A 24,482-nucleotide genomic window follows, 5' to 3' on the forward strand; every position below is an offset into this window, starting at 1 on the left:
CATCTTTTGAGCTTCAACGGAAGTCTGGGCTACTAGTAAGTTCTGAGAAATACTGCATTTTGTTGTTTTTTGGTCGCAAATATGTAAGGAATACAACTTTCGATTTTATATTAGTTAAGGTCTGATTTTTGAGCAGCATGTACTACAATAGTGTACTTTTCATCTGTACTAACTTACAGGAGTTAGGCTAGCTAGAGCAGCCCATCTTGTCAAAAACAGTGCTTTTTATGACTTTTGGGGCGATTTGGTAGTAAGCAGCCCCTGTGACACAGAATGACCAACACCAACTGTGTATTTGCAGGTAGACATCACATGACCTTTGGATGTAGCAAATAACAACAAGATGGATTTGTGATGTCACAAATCAATGAATATCATTGCATACGTCAGCAAAAGTAGCAAAACGGAGCAAAATCACCATTTTTGACAAGAAGGGCCGCTCTAGCAAAAAAGAGACTTGTTTAGCTCCTGCAAATGAATTGTAGTACATCCTTCTCAAAAATCAGATTTTAACTAGCATAAAATCGAAAGTAACATAATTATTTGCCACCAAAAAACAACAAAATGCAGTATTTCTCAGAACTTACTAGTAGCCCAAACTTCCGTTGAAGCTCAAAAGATGAGCTCAGGTACATGCACAACAAATTTCAGATCTTAACTCAAACAAATAAGCTACTTCTATTCCTAACATATTTTCGGAGGTACACATCTTCAGACAGCCATTTCATAGTGATGATGTCATATGATGTAACAGGTGGTGGTCCAATGGAAGCGCCAATAATTGAACTTTCAGTACCTGCACTCAAATAGATCATATCACTTAGGACCGCCAATAATTGAACTTTCAGTACCTGCACTCAAATAGATCACATCACTTAGAAGATATGCCACAAAATGTGATATAAAAAAAAATCTACTCGTTGCACTGTATGATTAATAATTATGTGAAACACATGATACTGTATTATAATAATAAATGATCTTGCATGAGCTTGATAAGTTCAAGCAGAAATCACTGTCAATTTCTGACCATTCTCCAGCTAGGAAGGAACATTCAGAGCAGTCCAAACCATCACTGGAATCCGGATCACTGGAAACGTCATCAAATGGATCATCGATTTCATTTTTTAGGTCATCATTTCGTACGAGTTTTTCCTCCCATGTCCCAAAAGCATTAAACGATTTTGCAATTGCCTCCTTCCTAATTTTTATATTCTTCCATCCACCCAATTAACAATAAGTTGGCGACTTGGGGAAGGAATCTTGCCTATTGGATTATCCTTATCTTGCTTAGCATGTATTCCTGTGATTTGAAAGGCTTGTTCAAGCAAACATTGAAGTATAGAAGTGCACCCACCCGGAATAACAGAGGCATGTACATTGTTGGTCCTGAGCTTTCCATCAGTGGATGCAGAGATATGTGCTCTAAATGAGTCCAGGCAAAGAATGGACTCGGTATAACCCGGCATTCAAATCTCGTCACTCAACATGAGCGGATCATCCATTCAAGCCTTCGGCTGGGTTACAACAACAAAATACTTTGGAACGATTAGCTTATTGATGGTACGATTTGTTTTCCCCTTTGAAGATAATCATCGGAGGCAAAAACCCCTCCATCAGCAGTGCAAGTGAGCACAACTGTTAGATGACGTTTCTCTGCCCCTGTATAAAGAATGATGGTAAATCTATAATTAAGTCACTATCTTACCAGTTGTCCTAATCTTAATGGTTCTGGCTCCTTTTTTGTGAATCGTTTTCCCAGGCACAAATAGGCTGGAGTCTCATCCATATTGCCAAGACGCTAGCTGTACAATTGGACTTGTGAATATAGAACTCTGATTCAAGTGAAACAGACGCTAAAGTATATACACAGTTTACAACTAACACCTGATAGAGTCTAATAGCTTATAATTATTATTTCTCACCAATTGGGAACATCTGTCTTTTCTCTGAGCTTTCTTATGTCATGCGAGAACTTTTCAATATGCTCTTCCAAATTCTTTGGGAGTTTTCTGACGAAAAACAAGACAGTGTCGCCTGTACAGGTGAGTAAATAAAGTATTATAAATAAAGTATTATAACAATTAAACTTATACCTCAAAAATTTCTCAAGCCACCCATTGGACGCTGCAAATGTAGCACAGTGAGGGGTGATTACAACTTTGGCCTTGGCTATTAAATTTTAATGTTGGCTCAATACACACGGGCCATAGCTACGGTGGTCGCGCTATGTACTATGTGCTATGCGACGATTTCCAACGGGTCATGTGTGATGTGCGAATCTTCTTCATCATTTCAGAACTAACAGCCAATTGAAGGTCACGCATTTCCAGCACCCATTGCACAAGCTCGTCATCTACAACCGTTGGATAGTAGAGGTTCCTTCCTTGGCCCTTTCTATTGAAGGACTTTTTTAGCTCTTGTTTACTAAACTCACTAACTCTAATTTTTTTCCATCGATCTATATTCCTCCGATGCACACCATACTTTTTCTCTGCAGGTCTCAGGCCGTTCATCCTGGCGTAATCAGCAATCTGTGAATAAGAATATCTTCGATGAATCTTTGGAGCCGGAGCTGGCTCACCTACAGGAATAATTTAATTGTTGCATAGAGAGACTGACTCAGATGATCTACCCGCAGTTACTTAGTTCTTACAATTTACAATTCAACACTACAGACAGGTACTTACAAGTTTCAGATCCTTCTTCACTACCCACGGCCCCTGCTCCACTACCACTGTCATTCACATTGCTAAATACACTACCAGTAGCTGCAGGTTATGCACAGTGCTTTTTCTTGGCCTCCCAACTGCCAAATGGCAGCCTGTCTAATCTCCTCTTCTGTTGCAACTTTAAAGTAGTCAGTTATTTTGGATGCGACATTAAAAAATAATTGTCAGTGCAGCTTTTAGAGGTCAGAAAATTGCTGAAACTCCTGGGTGTCGCATATTTGGAGGGTCGCCTTAAATCAAGGTATTGACCATTATTTTATTATCCGTTTCAAAAACACACATGTCTCCAAGGTTCAACCATAGATACTATAAATTACATGGATATGAAACGACGGTAGTTTCCGCTCGGATGTAACGGACTAGTATACGATATTCCGTATACTTCAAGAATTAAAAATGGCTGTTAGTAGCGTCTTAGACACAAGCTTAGACCAGAGTTTTGATGAAGTCTTGGTTGAAAATGATGCTCTGATATCATCTTGATTCCCAGATCTAGATCCACTATTGCAAGTTATGTATAGATCTAGCTACACAATATTTATAGTCAGGTCACCTATTCTCCTTTATACCTACAGATTGTTCTTTGTAGGACACTGTTGCAGTTCCTGAAAAGGGTGAAGGTTTTCTGTCGTTACTTCACAAGTAACTTGAGAGAAGAACAAGCAATCCAAAGATCACCCCGAGGTCGAAAAGTACAAGTTGCTATTTCCCAGGTAGCCTTACCTCACCAGAAGTTGGCTCGTGTGTTGCTGAAGGGAAACACTTTAAGCTCCCATCCACCTCTCAAAGCCATCCACGTCTCAAAGAAACAATTTCATACAATAAGGAATTCCGACGAGAACAATTTTTTTATTTGGAACGCCTTCATGACACAACAACATTACTCTCGATGAATCGCGACTCCTTCTTCAGCTATTAATGGACAGGCTCCTGAAAGCCCTTATCAAGGCTTGCGATGCTCCGGTTTGAACCAGATGGAACAGAATGCTGTGATGTACATGGCAGGGCTGCATCTCTTCTTAAAAAGTACAACAAGCGGTCCACAAAGAAAGTGGCTTTACAGAAGAAAAACGATTTATTTGTTCAGGTCCTATCCAAGATGAAAGCATCACATCAACCTGGCATCACATCAACCTGGTGATATTGACTCTCTTGCTGACTACACTAGAACATGGTCAAATTTGGTTGACAGAGGTGGGCTGTTCCACATTAGTAATGAAGTGGCTCGACTTTTTGAATCGATTGAGATGGTGTCATTTGGAAGTATCCTACTCACAGCCGTAAGCGCAATCATTCATGAGGTGCTGCAAAGTGAGTCCATTCTTGAGCAGTGGGAGAGCCTCTACAGTACGAGAAGTACAGTATTGAGTTCTTGTGGACTACAGTACGTGGCTGCCAAAGGCTGGACTATGAACTTTGTGAAACGATACTCTAAAGGAATAATTAACTTGCTCTTTTTTCATGATAATTCTATGCACATAATTCTATGCACAGTGGCATCATTTAGAATATTTACATGAAAATTTCAATGTACAATTATATAATTATACAAATTAAGCATGGCACTAAAATTTAAGAACAGGTGTGTTAATACGTCGTCGTGGTTCCGCAAGCTTGTCTGCTGAGTCCTCTCTTGTGACATTCTCTTGTGACATTCATAGTTTTGACATCCTAGTGATCCTAGTGCTCTGCGTTGAGGCATTGAATGGCACCAATGGGTTCTCGTTGCTACTGTCGCTGTTTGGAAAAGTAGCGTTCCAAAGAGAAGACTTCACTTAGAATATAGTTAGCTCCTGGTAGTTTTGGTAACTTTGGTAACACAAAATTAAGTTATCATATCACACATTATAGTATCTATGACTACGCACTGCAACAACTGACTTAATTTCATTCCCTCCTTGGTTGGTGCGCTTAAACACATTTTTTGTCTTTGGCTCGGGGTCAGTTCAGTTCTGCTGGCTGATCCCAATCGTCAATGAAGTATCCAGAAAGCCACTGAAAAGTTGGCAATTGTAAATAAATACTACATTTGAGTACACAGTACCTTCAAGCGCTCATCTCGTGAGTTCTTATACGGTGCCCTGCGTCACACAACTTTGAGTTTTTGACATTTAAATAGTCAAAGAATTGATCCACAATCCTGATAAACAGCTCTGTGTCACGGTTCATATATTCCAGGCTATGTCATGGTAAAAAAATGATATAATTCATATACACAGGAACAAATGACCCTGCTGCCAAGTATACACGCATGCGGTTATGGGACGTTAGCCACACATGGTGCTTGTGGCAGAGTCTAACTCCCATAGTCGACGTAGTAGTCTCACTAAGGTACAAACTTTCAATGGTCTTCCAACCGATCAGTTCTCCATGAGGGCGGTAGAATAATAAACACACGCATGATCGCTTCGATCAAAATTCAAATGACTTAGACACAGAGGTGGTAAAATCGCCTATTTTGTTGCGCTCCATCACTAGTCAGAGATGTCACAGGCAATTCATACAGCTCAAGGGTATCTATCACATCCCAAGCCATCGGAAATATCTTCTCAGCTGCATGAATCACAGATACTATAAATTAAGTATAATCTATGGCAAAATATAATACATGTACTAAACATACCTGATAGATTTGTCCTGTGCTGAAGTAGTGAGCAGGTTTAAATACAGCTCTGGCCATAAAGGCAAAGGCTCTCTGTAGCGTTGTGAGAATCTGCATTCACTTCACCCAAGTCTACAAAGCCAGTCGAAGTACCAGTGTGCCACTTTTAATCTTCATTTCATCCATGCTCAAAGCGATGTGATGAGGCTTTGACGATAGCTCAGACTCCATCGATCGCACTGAACACCAGTGTGTGGTGTGACCCAATGGGTGTAATCAAACAAACTTCTCTCGGAAGGCAAAGCGATCATACCTGACTTAGCTCGGTAGGCATTTGATGAGAGGTATTTTAAATTAAGAGCAAACCGAATAAGTAGTGGATTCCAGTGGATGCCATTTCATTTGGCGTTTCTCTTTGAACCGACGACGTTGCTGCTCCCAAAAGATGTGCTGGGGTGAGTCTGGGGGAAACTACTGTTCAACAGTGGGGTTTAATTCAGAGATGAGATCACTTATATCAGTAGACTGCTCAGGGTGGAGAGAGACAGCTTCTTTCTCAAGTATGTGCACTTTGAGCTGAATTCGCTTATTTTTCTTCTTCAGTGAAGTCAAGGACGTGTGCATATTCTTGAGACGGACAGTTTTCTCTTGAGAGCTAGGAGGTACGTAGTAACTCATCAGAATGATTTGATCGAGACAGACTACTCCTAAGCGTTGGCCGTAATATCTGGTAATATCTGACACTTGGAACATCGGGTGGGATTGGCACTCCTTCTGCTACATAACTACTCACAGTCTACTGTTCTCACCGTAGAAGTATGCACCTGGCCTCTGCTCAACTAGCGCCTTGTCTTCTCCACGTCTTTTCGTGCAGAGTGTTACAAAATGCGCCTCAGGATTCCCAGGACAAAGAACAGCAGTATCAATCACTCTTAATAGGGTTGAATGGACATCTTTTAGTAAACTGCATCTAGCTGCTTGGTATTGTAAAAGACTATCCACGTAAGATCTTCTTTTTCTTTCACTAATACAGACTTCTTCACTTGTACAGGTGGATCTTTCTCGACTTTGTATGTCGGCCCCAACCATAGGCAAGCAAGTGAAGCGAGCAAATGGTAAATTGCTCTGCCGCCTCTGTACTTTCTTCTCTGATGGTAGTTGTTTTTGTTGGGTATTTACGTCGCTCAAAGAAAGCCCGAACTCCTTTTTGGGCATAATCAGGCTGTAAAGAAAACAAACATGTATAAGCCCATGTGCAATTATCAGCTTATTTGAAGGCGAGAAATCTTTAGTACATTTTATTGATTTCTAGCAATATTTAGAGACAACTAAAACCTTTTGCAAGACATAAAGATGCCTTTGAACTGGCTGATAAAAATAATTGTAGGCATATATATCAAGTGACACAAGTGACACAAAGAGACCTACTTTGCAGCACAAATTATGATAATTTATCCAGAAGTCACAGCCTTATACAAAACAAACCATATGGAAGACATAAATATATATATTAGCTAACTGCTTCATATAAAATAAACTCAGCACTGCGCAGTCACAAAGGTTGAAACACGCGCTAAACGAGCCTGATTAATCAGCTGTAAAACGCACTGAGTGAGCTAATCACTGATAAAACTTACTTCTGACAGGTGGTTGGTGGTTGTAGAGTTAGTTGAAAATCACTGCAAATTAAACAGAAACAAGTAGAGCTGTAGCTCTTTTTAAAAACTCTGTAAATCTTGAAATGAGTGTCCCAGAAAAAGTCCGCATACTAACCGTAAACTACGGTCGTTTCATATCCATGTAATTTATAGTATCTATGATTCAACACTATAATTCTTTAGAAGTGTGACACTGTCAGAAGAAAAAGGTTCCTTGTTCCTCACTCGTTTCCTTCGAGTTTGATTCAGGAAGAGAATGCTGAAGTCTTGGATCTGACTATAGCCTTGGCTATGTCAGTATCAGTGATTTCACTGAACAATGAGGTGCGAGAGAGAGAGAGAGAGAGTTTGTACCACTTTTTGCTTCAATGTTGGATTCTACCGATGTACACGTCTTAACAAACCCAGCATCCCAAACTTGATAACATTTGAAAACATGCTATTCATACTTCGTGCTGTTCTACACATGGTGGCAAAAACGAATCAGGGTGCTCATTTCGAATCGAGAGAATGTGCATTAAGTGTTTAGTGTACTGTTTTGTATCAGGTAACAGATGATGTCTTTTTCCCGTAACTTTACCGTTCGTAATATGGCACTACCCATTGGTAGAGAAGTCTGCACTTTAATTTCACTCCGATGTGGACAATATCTTGGACGTAGGCTAGGCCTTTGTAAGCAAAACCATGGGTGCCAGGAACTTGGCTAGGTCCAACAATACATTACATTTAGACCTGCATTGCAGTCAATGAACATATTGCTAAATGACTAGAGTAATATCCCGGGTGCGTTGGTTTTGTTCGCCTTCCCAAATTCTTGGCTGTTTCATTTGAGGCTATAGAGAGGCTATAGAGGCTAGGTATGCATATGTATAAACAATGGCTAAACCGTTATCTGTGAACATTCCACCATTCTGCTTAGCATGCTTTGGAACTGATAACAAGTTTACCACTGAGCACATCATGTTACGGTGCATAGTACAAGAGTGTCAAAAAAGGGGTTTAAAGGTTCTAAGTTTTGGCGGAACTCCCAGTTCTGTTGTAAAAAATCATAGGCAAATAAACAGTGTCGCCCATGTGGTGGCATTTTTTTATTGAGTAAGTCAGGTGACATTTCATAGTCGTTATTTCTGAGTAAGTGTTGTAACTTTTTGTTTTTCAGTGGTGAGTTGATCAATTTCATTGAAAAAGTTAGTTTGATCTGGACAGATTTGTACAGTCTCTAATTTTCTCTTGTGCCTACCATAACGGAAACATTGTGCTCCTTTATATCGTACGGAAGAGAGGGGCCTCTTCAAAATTCTGAGCTTTGATGTCTTCAGGTAGCACTGTCGATTGCTGCCGTAGGCAGGTGGTTGCGTAGGCGAAACGTTCAGGTGGTTGCTCCTTGAGAGGGTAGTTCAGGTGGTTGCTCATTGAGAGGGTAGGCAAGAGGGTAGGCAAAACGTTCAGGTGGTTGCTCGTTGAGAGGGTGGGCATGTGTTTGCTCGTTGAGAGAGTAGGCAGAACGTTCAGGTGTTTGCTCGTTGAGAGAGTAGTCAGTCAGGTGGCGTGTGCTTCGTAGAATGTTCTGAGTCAGTGTCTAATGACTGAGCAGTTCTAATGACTGAGCAGTGGACACTGAAAACGCTGCCAAAGTACCTCCTCCATTCATGAGTATTTTGCACTTGGTAACGTGTGATTCTACTGGGCTGCAGGTGAATTCTTGTTTGACATGCAATGCACGTCACACATACGAGAAGTGAGTCTCAAATGTTTCACTTGATTGATTCCAGGCAGAAATGCTGCGTCTCACTTTCTTTGTGATACAAGCAAACTCTGTGTCACTATCCGTACTATGCATTCTGTTTGGCATTTTATCCTCAGGCTTATGAACTTATCCTTATTCTGTGGCCAGGTGATTGGAGACTTCTCTATCGTTTCTATAGAATTTCCAGGATGTCCATAGTAGAAATCACATCAGCAACATCATATCCCGAGGCAAGCAGGCAGTTGACACTGACCGCATGAGAGAGATCACATCGAAACTGCTACCATAAAGCAATTCATACGTAACTTTACGTTTCCAAGTGAAAGATCGAGGTGAAATGGAGGGTTGCTAGTTTCAGATTCTGAGATGTGTACATAATATAATAATGATACTGTTATCCTAATAGTACCTTTCTGTTCCTGTGCATGTGGAGAAACTCTCAGGCTAGCCTGTGCAGTACAGGTGCAGTACACTCAAATGACCACTGAGATTACAATAAGATTAGATTTCAGGAGAAGATTTCACCCAGTGTCGGACCAGGCTGATTCATGAGATGTGCTTACAAGATTTAAAAAGTAGGTTGTCGGACCAGGCTGATTCATGAGACTACATCATGTAGACATGTAGTGTACCTGGCCTGCAGGTACGTACGTATGTACGTAAGTCATGGTTTGTATACCTGGTAGCCTTTGTTAGTCTATATAATAATATCATGCCGACTCTTGGGAAGTGTATGACCTGTTCTGGAACCAGAAGCAGGTCAACTATAAACCTATCCCAAGAGCCATCATGAACAATAATGCATAGACTAATAGCTCGTTTCAATACACGATTGACTTTTGTGGTCTATAGTGTGTGTGTAGTGTACGTGCATGTGGTGGACGTATAGTGTGGATCTGGGTTCAACTGGGTTCAACTGAAGTTCAGCTGGTGCTGTAGGTATATACATTATATAGTACGGTGTGCAAGGTTAGGACATCTACAGGAAAACTATTAGGATGCACTGTGAAATGAAAAATTAATGGAAGAAAGAGCAGGAGAAGAAAGCTCTTGCGAGGGACTTGAAAGCTCTAAACAATGAGAAGGTCTGGATTCGAGTCTCCTAAAGAAAGTATTGGCTTCAGGAGATGTAAATGATCGAAAGTCTACATCAGGCTACACGAGCAGTTTCATAGAGCAGCAATGTGCCGAGGTATGTTGCACGGCAGAATATGTTGCACGAATTAGTGCCGCCCAGGAGTAACTCATGAGTGGACCAGAAACGCCAACATTGATTTTTGAGGACAAGCGATAGCCATGACCAAAAATCACGGTCGTGCCGAACACAGATCACTATATTTGAGCTAGGACGCAGATGAAGTAGGACGCAGATGAAGGACTAATTATAAGTCGAGAAGTCCGGAGTAGTATTGTAAAAACTTAACACTTGTACTTATTCTTATTAGTTAGTTACTAGGGTGTTTGTTAAGAAATGTTTCCTGCGCTTGTCTATTTTTATAGCTTGGTCTAACTCTGCTTGGTCTAACTCTAGCCAACAGATCGGACTCGGTACGGCTTCTGTTGACCTAAGCTGTGGAGCTTACCACAAATTAAATAAGAGTAGATCGTCCGCGGCTTATTCCTTAATTACGTCATCCTCTCCTCGGTACGAAAATAGCACCGATGCTACCCGATACCCGATAGAGTTCCTGGGTTCAGAGTGTACAGCCAACAGAATTCGTACAGTCAACACGCAACTCGCCGAGATGTTGTGTCAAAAATAAAAATCGATCTGTTTGGCGCTGGACTTTAGAATATCAATTATTTGATCAAACTTCTTTTAGTACGCCTGAGGATCAAAGTGTGACAAGTTGTCACAACTGTAAGTATGGGCAATTTATGAACTACAGCAGTACACACTTATTACTTTATAGCACCCTTCACTGCAGGTTAATGCATTAATTTTATTTTATCGGTGAAGAGTAACGACTGCCAGCCACTCAATGTACAGGTATGTATCTTACTAGTAATCAATCAGTAGGTGCACTCTCAATTTTTATTCATGACTCTGACGCGGAGGTTGAATAAGTATGTAACAAAGTGATGTAACGATGAACGCTATAGTAATAGTACTTTGTTATTAGGTACACCCACTTAGTGTGGGTGTACATAGTTGATAATGTTGTGCGCAAGGGTCTTGCCATGTGGGAAATGGATGATCAAGAGTGATTGAGCTATTTAACAGTGGAGCCGAGACTAACAAGCTTCTAGACCTGATCACGGAAATCGTCGAGGAGACGACTGGAGACGAAGGGCTATTGCCAAGTGCTAGACAGTCTCGTGCTAGACGAGACTGTACTCGTTGAACACCTCGAGGCTCCCGACTGACGTCATCAAACGCATAGTCGTGGCTACCTGGGACTTCAGACACCTACCCTATGCTGGAGGGCAAGCTGGAAGAGTTGGGACACGAACCAAGGAAGTGAGGCTGAAGACTCCATTGAGCTGATGAATGCTGAAGGAGTGTTTCTGCAGATAGAAGTCCCTGCTGAAGAGGATCCTGCCGAAGAGGATGGACGCGAAGGAGAGGTGAGTGAACTTAAGATACGGCTTGCTAAAGCCAACACTAAAGCCAACACTAGGGTGAAGGAACTGTGGGGCCAGCAATGTGCCGAGTTTGATGAACACTTAGCCGAAGCAGAGGCTAAGATTGAGGCTGCTGGTACAGGCAGTCCCCTAGCATAACCGGAGAAAGAGAAAAAGAATCCCCCACTATATCCCCCAACTGTATCGGACATATTTACTCGTAGAAGTAATGCCCCACCAGTGGAACCATTTACTGGGGCCATTAGGTTTGACGACTGGCTCCCTTCGCTAAGAACGTGCAGCCACGTGGAATGAATGGGCGGAAGGCGACCGCCTACTCCAGTTGGCAGGCCACTTACGAAGTAGAGCCCTGCAGGAGTGGGAGCTAAGAGTGGGAGCTAATCAATCACTTTGAAGTGTAGACTGGATCCAGGATCCAGGGAGTAAAACCCTAGCAGCACAGGATTTTCGCCACACGGTCCAGTCAGAAACAGAAAGTGTCGGAGACAGACTAGAACGGATTTTCCGCATAGCTTATGAGCGGGATGGTATCAATGCAGAGGCCAGAGATGCCCCTTTGTACGGTCAACTACATGAGGGGTTGCGTTATGAAATAATGAGAGCACCAGGCGTATCTGGCGTTGACTCCTACTCAGCCTTATGCATTGCAGCAAAGAGTGAGGAGCGTAGGCTCCAGGAATTGAGGAAGAGGCAACAGTATCAGAAGCCACCCCCCAAGGCTAGATTTACCAACACCCTCAATGAGAATGGTAAGAGCGATAAGCGTACCTGTTTTGTATGTGATCAACCCGGTCAGGCTGATAAGATCCCTAGAACCTATGACCAGAGAACCTTCTCATTGGTCTAGATCTAGACATAGAGTTTGCGGGAAAGAGCATGAACACCCCAGTGTACGTTAGGAAGGAAGCACAAGACCAGCTTCTCCTTTCTGAAGGTCTTATCACCTACCATGCAAGAGTAGAGCCTTTTCAACTACTTAAGGACCCCCACGGTAGCAGTACTGACGAGAGAGTAGCCATTGTTAGAGTACACCTAGTACAGTCAGTCAATATGCTGCCACACCAGAGCCTTGTTGTTCCGGTCCTGTTGTTCCGGTCCAGACGGATGCACATTACGGTAGTGAAGATGTGTTACTGGTAGAGTCCTCTAATGAGCTCAGAGAAACCACTGGAGTTCATGTAGAAGACGCCCTAATCAACACTTCCTGCGACGGTTTAGCCTATCTTATTCTGTCTAATCCTAGTGGTGTATCTTGTCAGATAGAGGTGACTCTTGGAGTCGTACAGTAAGTTGCGCTGGTTGACCCAGACATGGAGAAACTGGATGGCCCCTCTGTAAGCGGGTCACCATCCAGCAGAACACGACAACGCTGGCCCGAGGAAGCAGAAACTATTAGCTAACATAAAGAACCTGAATGAGCAACAGTCGACTACATTCCTGACCCAACATCATGATGTCTTTAGCTTAGAAGATGGGGGAAAGAGGCGAGACCAGTCTGACCGAGATGACAATCCAGACTCCCCACCACAGAGAGTACCAGCACGGAGGATGCCATTAGCATGTGAGATATGCAGAAGACAGGGGTAGTACGTCCATCAGCCAGTGCATGGTCAAGCCCGGTAGTAATGGTCAAAAAAGGGACGCAGGTGTAGACTACCGTGCACTAAACGCAGTAACAAAAGCAGACACCTTTCCACTCCCTCGCATTGACGACCTGCTGGACCAGTTGGGCAACGCCAGCGGATATTGGCTCTCCCAGAGCTCCCGAGAGAAGACAGCCTTCGCTGTCCGCTATTTGAGTTCCAAGTGATGCTCCTCACGAATGCCCCAGCGGTCTTCCAAAGGCAAGTACTGGCAGGATTAAATCCCGAGCAAGGCCCTGATTTGATCACTTAGATCACTTGCAACAGGTGTTAGGGCGCATTAGGAATGCCGGGCTGAATCTAAAGCCCAGCAAGTGCCATTTCATTGCTAAGGAAGTCTGGGGCACCGCCTGACTCCTGAGGGGGACTAAAGTGTCTGCTGTGAAGGAATTCCCCTCAACCAACAAATTTAAAGGGGGTTCGCCAATTTCTTGGACTAAGTTCATTTTATCGGAGGTTCATTAGAGGCTTTGCAACAGCCCTTGCATCAATTAACAAGGAAAGGGAGTACACTTTAGATGGGGTTCAGAGTGCCAGCAGGCGTTTGCGATGTTGAAAGATCTACTCACATCTGCTCCAGTGCTGACTTACCCACGAGTGGAGGATCCATTCATTCTCGAAACGGATGCAAGTATTCTTGGTCTAGGGGCTATTCTATCCCAGTGCTGGCCAAACCCACCCTTTAACGTATGCCAGTCGCTCACTCAACCAAGCAGAGCGAAATTATGGAATCACGGACTCTCGCAGTAGTGTGGTCATTTTAGAGCTTATCTTTACCGGAACAAAGTCACTCTGCGGTTAAGGCAGTGTTGAAGGCACCTAATCCCTCCGGGAAACATGCCAGGTGGTGGACCCGGGTGTATGGGTCGGGGATTCAAGAAGTAGATAGTGTGTACCAGCAATGTGCGAATGCAGATGCATTATCTAGAATGACCCTGTGGTAACCAAGGTGACTGCTACGGAATTACAGAAGTACGGAACGATCCCAGAGCTTCTGACAGCAGATCCAGAATTTTCTGGAGTAGCGTCATCATTCGGCAGTGAACAACGGAAGGACTCTAACGAGCCTTGCAAGCACCGTTGTTTGCCGTCGTTGAGGACGTCCTGTATCACCCAGAAGAATCGTGGTGCCAAAACACATGACAAAGGGTTTGTTGGACAAGACGGAGGCCACTTCTCGGGTCAAAGATTGCATAACACCCTCTCCAAGAATTGGTGGTGGGAAGGTATGTACACAGATGCAATGACCCGGAATGCCTCACAGTGAAGGGAAGTGAAAGACATCAGCCACCACCCTTACGTCCGATTCAGGTTTGCAGGCCGTCGACGTCATGGACCTACCGAAGACAAGTAACGGCAACAAACACGTATTAGTATTCCAGGATTACTTCACAAAGTGGCCCATGGTTTATGCAATACCAGACGAGAAAGCCCATCGAATCGTGGATATTTTGGTCAAGGAGATTGCGCCTACCGTAGGAGTGCCAGAATGCGGATAGGGGTACAAACCTCCTGTCTCACCTCATGATGGATGTGTGTAAAGCGCTCGGTATAACCAAGCTGAACACGACAGCCCTCAATGCGACGGACTGGTCGTCAAATCTATGTTGCGGAAACATGCCTCTCGTTATGGAAAGGAGTGGGATCGTCATCTGTATGGGCCTCTCTGGGCATATAGAAATACGCCACATGAAAGTACGGGCGAGAAGCCATCGTTTCTTTGTATGGTGCGTTCCCCAGTAGAAGCTGAGTTGTTAGCCCCTGAGCCTCACCTCCCATACTCGGTGGCAGGGAACAACGACTTCAAGACATTTGGCGGAAGAGATGATGCGTAAGGCCCAGCACCGATATAAAACTCAGTTCGACAAGAAAGCTCGTCAACGTCACTATCGAGTCGGAGATTGGGTTATGGTGAAATTCCCTCAAGAAGAACAAGGCAAGCTGAGAAAGTTATCTCATCTGCCCTATCGCGGGTCTGTTTCTAAGGTGTATCACCCCCAAGAACCAAGTGCATCAAGAGAGAATTTGTTTCTGTCCACCTGAACTACCTGCCGGATATTTTGGGTACGGTACTCGTCGCCATGCCATTGGTAGACCCCCGAAATGGTTGTTACAGAAGGGCACTGTCCCAGACGAAGACTCTGCTGAATCCCTTGGTGACCCAGAAAACTCTGCTGAATCCCTGAATCCCTTGGTGACCCAGGCGAAGTGCCTGCTGAATCCCTTGGTGACCCAGAAAACTCTGCTGAATCCCTTGGTGACCCAGAAGACTCTGCTGAATCCCTTGGTGACCCAGGCAAATGAATCCCTGGGCCCCTCGGTGAAGTGCTTGCTGAATCCGTTTTCAGCCGTTCTAGGTGACCAGACTGAGCCAGCTGCGGACCAATTACGACCTCGCACTGACGGTCGCTACTCCCTACGGGAACGAGTACGAGCCCCGGAACGACTGATTTGCTGAAGCTCGGGTCGATCTTCTCGTGGGGGGAGGGGAGGAGTGATGTAACGATGAACGCTATAGTAATAGTACTTTGTTATTAGGTACACCCGCTTAGTGTGGGTGTACATAGTTGACTTCCTATTAAAATGTTGTGCGCATGCGTCTTGCCATGTGGGAAATGGACATTAATGATCAAGAGTGATTGAGCTATTTAACAAGTATCATTAACTTACGTGGAATTATAAATTAGGCTTTAGCCGACATATGTCGGTTTGCGGACTTCTGTGCACGCGCGCTGTAGGTACCAGCACATGCACATGGTATATTTAATATCTTGCCCTCACATGGCCAACACTGCTCGTACACACAGGGCAATCATGGGGCAATCATCACCATGCCAGTCCATGTAGCAATCACAGTTTACCATCACTGGCCTCTTCTTGTGTGTGTGTGATATGTGTGTGATATATTATGTTGTTGCATGGGTGGCAGTATGTTTTAGGGTGAATTAAATCTGATACATCTATTCCAAACACCTCCAGGAGGTCGTCGTGCCTGTCAGAGCAGACATATCTCCGACCTGAGGGGCCTTTAAGAGAGATCCACAAACCACTGCAAAGTGCCTCAAGATGTTCTTGACTCATTCCAAATTGTCTGTTTTTGTTCATTATATATCAATGTGCTATCAATGTGCATGTGTAAATATCGTACATTTGTGTCATGTTTCAGACCTATTGTTGCTGCCAAAAAATTTTGTTCAATACCTGTTGTTGTCGAAACTGTTGCAAATTCCACTTCAAAAAAACACTCTGGTAGTCAGTAGTAGCTATCAAAACATCCACTTACAACTTGTAGTTGATACCTTTAACAGGTGCAGTGTAGTTTCTAGCTGCGCACGCGCAGTGTTGTTATGCGCATTTAGTGTCATAGGTGGGCGTGGCTGAACACAAAATCTCCTTTCTTCAGCTCAGCTCTCCATTCAGCTCTCCATTCTCTCACTTCAGGTATGCTATTTATGCTAGACGTATACTCATAATTATAACTCTTCAATGAATATGACTTCAATGAATAACAAACAAGTGGTATGGGTATAAGTTTGCACAAAACAGGAAATAAAATTGTTCAAAAACCACACCCACTTTTCAATATTTCATTGAATTGCAGTCCGTTCTAATTACAAACTGGTCTTGAAACAGCGGTGTCCGACATCCACAAAATGTTATCAATACACAGCAAAAATCCAGAGCACCTTCCCCTAACTCCTAAGTCATCCGATTAAGTTGTGTAAGTATGTTACGGGTGTGGGTAGCAGGACCAATCTTGACAATAAGTACGACGGGGCTGATTCAAAATATATACTCTAGTGTTGGTACACAAGGTTTTGGGACACAACATACCAAGTACGGTTAAGAGTGCGCTGTGCTGTTGCCATGTTATGATATTGCACGTCGTACCTGTCAAACCTACTAATAATAATACACATTGATCATGATCAAGGGAAAAGTTATAAGTTTCAATACTCGTTTCTCTTCTGAAAAGGCAAAGGCATTCCAAGTAGCGCACGCTGTCAATGACAATGCGCGGCTGTGAAAAACTTCATCATAAACAAACTACAATTCTGTAAAGGATCAATTTAGCTGCCTCCTTGTAGCTGCCTCCTTGTAGACATGTTATGCAGCTAAGTATGCTGGTATAATAATGAAACGAAACATATTCTGTTCATATTCAGTAAATTCCAGGGAGCACGTGAGTTTCAGTGTGACAATTGCGGAAGGCGTCAGTGCCGATACATTGTCGAGTTTGTTCAGTATTATGTTTTATTTTTACTCATACACGTGTGCTGGAGTCCACTTCAGCCGGCTTGTACATTTGGAGTTTTTATTGCATTCAAATCCCATGATTACAGTATAGCTAGCAGTTAGGGTTAGGGTGGGAGTCGATGCAACAAATTATAGCTAATCTTAAGAACTGCACATGATGCATCCACACAGCTAGAGCACCTAATAATAAAAATGATCATGTGAGTGAGTAGGCGGAAACCATGGTTACCGTGGGGGCGGAGCTTCGAATTCGCCAAGTCAGCAATAATTAAAGGTCCCAGTTAAAGGTCCCAGTCCTTAATGTAGTACGTACGTGGGTTGATATGGGCAAGCTGGCATGACCGGTGACACGACAACCGATGACACGACAACCGGTGACACGACAATCCCCAAAATTAGTCGCACTTCTTCACTTCACTCGTAGACAAAACAATTTCTGAAATCGAAAAATTTGAATGTGGAATTTGAAAATATGGAATTTTGATCACTACTGCATTAAAACATGCAGTCCCATAGTATAAGCAGTGCAGTAATAATACTATACTGTACACACACATAAAGTGGGGTGGCTGCAATGTTTAGCTTGTGAACTTTTGAGCTAGCTTAACTACAGCAGCCAGCTAACTGTAAATCAACTCAAATTCCAGCCTCTTTGAATACAAAGTTGGGGGGGGGCGTGGCCAGACTACTATGAGCTTTTTGCAAAAAATCTTCCTACGGTCGGTGAATGGATCTTTTGCGACCCAGAGCATTACATAGTGCCAGTACGCGAGTAGATTTATCAACTATGGAGACAGCAGCACAGAACAAGGACAGGAAACACTGACATCAAGGTACAATGTGAGCTACATTTATACATAAATGTTCTTTAGTTGTTAAGGTTACGATGCAGTGTTCGCCCACGCATTGATTATTATTGACTGTGTACACTAGTCGTCATTTTATATGGCTAGATATTGCATGCTCTTTGCATTATCTCGTCGCTATCTCCGTTTTGCTGACAACACAACGCTCCCAACTCCCGGCACCACGATCGCTTGACAAAAGTACGTCCCATCATCAACAAAGTCAATGAGCGCTGTTCGGCAGCGTACTCGTTAGACCGGGACGTGGCTGTTGATGAGGCAATGATTAAGTTCCAGGGAAGATCGTCACTCAAGCAGTCAACAAGCCTGTGAAGAAGGTATGGGTGTTAGCTGATAGCAAGTATGGCTACTTCCACACCATGCAAGTCTACACTGGAAGGCAGGGCACACCAGAAAAACATCTAGGCATGTCAAAGACCTCACTACTTCGCTGAAGGGACCACGTGTACTTCGATAACTATAACTAAACTATAACTATTTCACCTCACTAAACCTCCTCAAAGACTTGATGGGATCTATGCTTGTGGAACAACTCGCAGCGACCATGTTGGTTTCCCTGTAGATCTTAAGGATCCAAGCCTGCCTGACAGGTATATAAATGATAATTCTATTACTTTAGCTTACCTTTTTCAGAGGAGATTATTTGATGAGGATAATAAGTGTAATGTCCACGGCCTCTGCGAGGAGAGAAGATCGCTGTACCATGCCCTCAGTGCTACAATCGGTTGATGGGTGGCGTTGATAGAGGAGACCAGATGAGGGGGTACCCTACAAAATTTCATAAATTTTACATGTATATCTATTCATTTCTGATGGATGTATGTGTAACCAATAGCTATCTCAACTCACCCTTAAACAAGAGCAAAACAAGCCTCTCTTTTCGCCTTCGGCTGGCAGAGGAGCTGATCGGAAGCTAGGTGGGGACATATACTACAGCGAAGACGCTACCCATAGCCCACTTCCCCTTGCATCACCAGGAAGGATGTAGAGGGCGCTGTCATCTATGTAAATCTATAAAAGCACTCACTATGGTTTTGCCAGGCATGCCAGAAATGGTTCTGTCACACAGGAGACAGTTCTACAGACTGCTTTATGACATGGCACAAGAGAGCAGTCACAAGCTTTTAATTATAGACTCTAGTTGCTAATTATATGTTTATGATAAAGGCTGTGCTTACAGACACAGGTACTATCTACGGCGAGTAAGCGCAGTAAATCATCTTACAGAAAGCACGATAGTTATATGCACACAAAGCTTACCTTGTCCTTCGCTGACTGTTCCGAAACTTAGGAGATACTGGCTAGTTTACTACGAAGTTGCCCAGAGAACTGGTACTGTTTCCAAGGTATGAACCTTCTTTGCTAGAGGCGAGAAAGGAAAAGCATTTGAATATCAAACCGTGTTACAGTACACTCCTAATCTCAGCTGCTACGCAAGCTTATTTCACAAACTAGGAGCCTATCCACATAGTTGGATAAGTAGTACATCAGCTTGTAAAGGCTACAAGTACGATCTTTACACGCTTACCTCTGACTTCGCTGTGGCCTCAGCTGGTTGACTGTTCCATTGGAAACCAAGAGATCCTGACTGAGTAACTGGCGTAGACTAGTTTGATAGAAAGTTTCCTAAAGAAAACGGTTGTAGTTTCTAAGTTATGCATCTTTCTTTGACAGAGGCAAATGCTGAACAAAAAGATAAAATTGAATATCTAACCGTGTAGGCTACACTCTAAAAAGGGTCTGTAAACATATTCAGCTACTACTAAAGTACACTCTCCACATACTAACGCAGGTATCTAAGCATAGTACATCAGCTAAGAACGCTTATAAAGGCTACAACTTACCTCTAAAATGATCCTTCGCTGTGGCCTTGGCTGAATCCAGGAGATCCTGATAGAGTAGCTACAAAGTTGCCCAAGAAAACTGCTACGGTTTCGAAGCTACGCAGCTTTTTTTGCTAAGGGCGAAGCTTAGCAAAGTACTGCTAAGGGCGAAGTACTTTAAAAAATGGTTCCGCGGTGGGCGGTACTACGTATGAAATCATAACCGCACGAGAATTATACTGCAACATCACAGACGCTTCTTAATTTTCTTATTGGTGAAAGAAATCTTAGAAATACCACGACGTGGACAGAAGGACGTGTAAAGGTCGTGCTATTGAGCTTTAACTTTCCACCAACATTTAGTAAAAATTGCTAATACTTGTGCTGGCTCAATGTCTCAAAATTATGCTACTTGATCTTAGCTAATTAAGGTCACTAATTGGATTTTCTCTTGCAGACTCCTAGTTTTTAGTGGTCAAATTTTATTTTCGCCAGTTTTAAAGTCAGTCCTCTTGTAAGCGCAGTCCTCTTGTAAGCGGTTTGTTCTCGAGGACAACGCACAGCTATAGCTTTGCTTTTGAGCAAAATTGGCAAAAAAAAAATTTGACCCCCCTGCAAAAACTTACAGACACTAAAAACTATGGTTGGTGTGTGTGTATGCTTAAACGTGTATGCTTAAACCTGTAATACCTGTATAGAGCGACATTTTTGAGGCATTTACATTTTGTGGAATGGCAGCATAATACGGAATCTAAACTTACAGAATAATTATGTCAACAAAATGTTTAAGCGGATAGATGCGTTCTGTGGAAACAAAAAGTTGTAGATGTAAGTTGTAGATGAGGCGGTATTGAGATCATAATTATTTGAACAGTAACAGTAGCTTTATTATGGACGGTACGGTACTGTAACTAACAAATGTTTTCCCCGTTTCATCATGCCTTGAGCATGTTAGTTGTAAGAAGTACTCCTGACAATCAAAATAGTTGATAATTATATACAGTGTCTATACACAGTGACACTGCATAATTAAACAATGAGTTAATGAAACACCTGCCAGCCTGAGTACTGATGCAAAGTATTAATTGCATATTAATTGTTATTACAAATTGTAACATCATAAATCATTCAAAATGAGTCATGAGTCATTAATTATGAGGTGTGGTTTCCAGTCGCAGAACATTGATTTCTGGCGCAGCCCCCCCTTTCTCAAATTTCCCTGTCGGTGCCTAGCTTGATCTACTCTGAGTCTTGAAGGCTCACTAATAACTGGCCTAATGCACAAAGAATACATACATGTACCTAGTAAATAATTGGATCTAGTATAAGTAGATCATGATTCATATGAGTCATGTTACATACCTAGTGAATTTGGATCAGTTTTTCAGTTTTGCATTTCAAACTCACAACAGTTCCATTTCTCAAAAACAACTCTCTGTCATGTGAATGCCTAGGCATATACTGATGGACCAAAAAATGTGACACGCTCACAATTTCAATTTATGTACAACATATTTGCAATAGTTTTTGTTGGCTCTTCCATATCCATATCCATGACTTTGGCTCAAGAGTGTGCTCTTTATAAAACACATAAAACACACAAACCACACGAACACACACACACACAAACCTTTTTTGGCACCAGTCATTGGAGCACCACAGTCATTGGAGACTAAAGGCAAACTTTATGTATACCAGAATACCTTTTAGACTGCTTGAATTCTGTCTTTAATACTTTTTAATACTTATATCTCACAGACTAGACTACTGACTGACCCACTGTTTCATTAGCGACTGACTATTGCGTAAAGCGAAAAATCCATGCTGTTGTGTGTAAATGCTACAATACCCGATCCATGTCTCAGACTGTTGTAAGTAGAGCTAAGAACACAGACTGCAACGTAGAACGTCTCAAGCTAGAGATAATGCCTCAGAGATAATGCCTCAGATTCTTGTACGTAGAACTGCACACACGTCTCAAGCTAGAGCAAAAACTAAGGATGCTGCACACACGTCTCAAGCTAGAGCCCCAAGCCTCAAAGTATTGTACGTAGAACTAAGAACACTGCACACACGTAGAGCTAATGAGACGGATGACGCTGTCTCACGCTAGAGCTAATGAGACCGAACCTCAGATTGCTGTACGTAAAAATGCTAATAAGCAATCTACATCTCGTAAGAGGAGTAACGAAACTCAGCAAGAAATTGTTGAGCGGAAAAAAAATAGACATACAATGTCTACTGTATGTCTACTGTCAGACATTGTACAAAAACAATGGTCTTGCTTTTGTCTGTACTAGCTGCCACAGAATGTACATACTACACTAAAGCTGACCCCAACCTACTCGAAAAGCTTTCTAAGTCGATGGGAACATGTGATGGTTTTAGAGGTATCATGCCGTGAGCGTAGGTTAATTGCATTGCGTGTACCGTTTACCAGATGGTAGCACTCAGCACTCCCACTCAGCACTCCCAACTGGAAAGTATACGTAACCATCAAAAGTAGACATTGTGTGCGATATCCTGTACGACTATGTATCCCCAGAGAGATTGAGTAATGCTCTGATGACCAAGAGCTGGTGATGAGCATGTTAGAGCAAGACAAGCCTAGTCACACCAATGCCAACCAAACTTGATGGTAGTATTGCTCCTACCACTAGCGCTGACATTTCCCATACGGCTAGCAGCGACGATCCGCTATTAGGTAAATTTGTAGGTGAACACGGCGCTCAGTTTCATATCAGCTTCAACATCTCGGGCATGGCCAGTACCCTAAGAGTAGATTATTTGACCGACCATTTTGTACATCAGTCTGACAACGAACCCTTAGGCGAGGAAGACTCACACATTGCCTCGCTCGCTTGCAGAGCAGCTCTGGGTCTGCAAGCGAGGCAATGTGTGAGTCTTCCTCGCCTAAGGGTTCGTTGTCAGACTGATGTACAAAATGAGGCGCTGGGTGTGCGCAGATTGAGTGACGGTGCAATTGCCAATCTATTTAGTTTGAAAATTAACACGTTCACTCTCAATCGAAGTGGTACAAATGTTGTCACTGTAAAGGTCAACATAGGGTTTATCATGCAGTATCATTGGTTTAGATGCACCTCTAGTCTTGCCTGTGCAACTATTAGGCGTGACAGTGAAGTACCCCAACCTATGGTAGTCGATGGCAATCAATGTACTAACGTCCATTTTGGTACTAACAGTAATGATCCTGTGGCAGTATGTGTTAGAAGAATTGGTGCAACAACATGGTGGTAACTGTATGTTCATATCAGTCTTTGGTTCAGAATTTAAATGGCAGGCAAATGTGTGTGCGTTAGACGAACATGGTGCTGACCACAGCCAGTTTGTACCCCAGTCGAATGAACCTTTTGATCAGGAGGATGCATACATTGAGTCACATTGAGTCAGTTGCAGACCAGCACGACTTACGTTGGCAACAGTATTTGACAAGGTTAAGCAAGGTTAAGCTTGGGGTGACCCCATTACATTAGCAGCTAGCCAGATGGTACACGTGTCGCTACTTTACATGAATTTGGTGAACATGAAATTAAACTTGGTCTACTTATGAAAAACATACCTACACTATCTGTTAGTCGTACCTGCTGTTAGTCGTACCTGTGCATAGAGATTGATGATTTAACAATAGCAGAAGGCCATTGCTAAGACTTGACAGTGCCCAATACCAAAAAAATTGTGAAAGAACATAGATTTTTGGCTTTAGGAAGTTGGGCAAGGAGAGCTTTGTGAGGATCTGGAATACCGGTGTTTAGACAATACCGGTGTTTAGACAAGCATCCATGTGCTTGTCAAGAGTAGTATCGACCTATCATTGTTCGTAAGTTTCAGAACTGAAATCCAATACTCGGTGGGTGTTGGAGGACTATCCGAGATCAGAATTTTGTCCGCATAAAAACTGAATGAATTCTACATGTAACTATACCTATAATTATATACATAAATGATTTAAAGTGTACTCTCTTATGTATACTCTCTTAATTGTTTGCACATCCTCCTATATGCATAATTATAAATCATAAATATAATACGCTTTGCCCCATCTTCCCATATTCTCTCTGCTGTCTGCTAACTTAAAACTGTGTCTTGTTTTCTTGTGACTGAATTGAATGGACCTTCTGGGTCATGTGCAGTCTCTTTCGACGAGCTCTGGTCTGTCCTCTTGGAACATGCACTTTCTGAAGGGCTGTCAAATGACCTTTTCTCTTTGCCATAATCTCTATACCTATATACGTGGCCATCATAGCTCCTTTTAAAGGAAGTGGGTGAGTAGATCGATTGTGTGGTTCTACCGCGTTTGTTGAGCTAGGTAATTTGTTGAGCTAGGTAACTCCCTGAAAGTGTCAGGATCCATCAGGCAGTAACATGGAGAGAGCATTCCTGTTCAAAAACATGCATTCATGTCAAATTATAATTACGTATGCTCATTCAACTCTCATCCACCAGTTGCACCAGTTTTTACTTGCCCTCCAATCGCTTGGCAGTCAGTGCTGACTCGTCCAAGATTTGTACAGCTGATTCGTCACCACAGAGGTTTTGAGTCAAGGTTG

At 42.7% G+C, this 24,482-nt stretch overlaps 2 long non-coding RNA genes across 8 annotated transcripts in view; both read right to left on the bottom strand.

The window, feature by feature from the left end:
* The window catches only part of LOC135342395 (uncharacterized), a 72,984-nt gene that overhangs the window by 25,073 nt on the left and 23,429 nt on the right, over positions 1-24,482 (bottom strand). The gene's annotated exons all lie outside the window — the stretch shown is intronic.
* Positions 632-22,708, bottom strand: LOC135343400 (uncharacterized). Of its 7 annotated transcripts, none has more exons than XR_010397155.1 (11): positions 19,936-22,708; positions 19,620-19,717; positions 19,352-19,453; positions 18,716-18,859; positions 5,356-6,556; positions 4,777-5,285; positions 4,614-4,727; positions 2,097-4,525; positions 1,926-2,037; positions 1,709-1,805; positions 632-1,662 (listed from the first exon to the last, which is right to left on the bottom strand). It is a non-coding gene; the product is annotated as an uncharacterized LOC135343400 (long non-coding RNA). The 7 variants fall into 7 exon arrangements; XR_010397154.1 differs by having other exon boundaries at positions 2,097-2,584; positions 2,691-4,727; XR_010397153.1 differs by having other exon boundaries at positions 632-1,303; positions 1,358-1,662; positions 2,097-4,727.

This window comes from Halichondria panicea, chromosome 10, assembly GCF_963675165.1.
Source record: "Halichondria panicea chromosome 10, odHalPani1.1, whole genome shotgun sequence".
Lineage (NCBI taxonomy): Eukaryota > Metazoa > Porifera > Demospongiae > Suberitida > Halichondriidae > Halichondria > Halichondria panicea.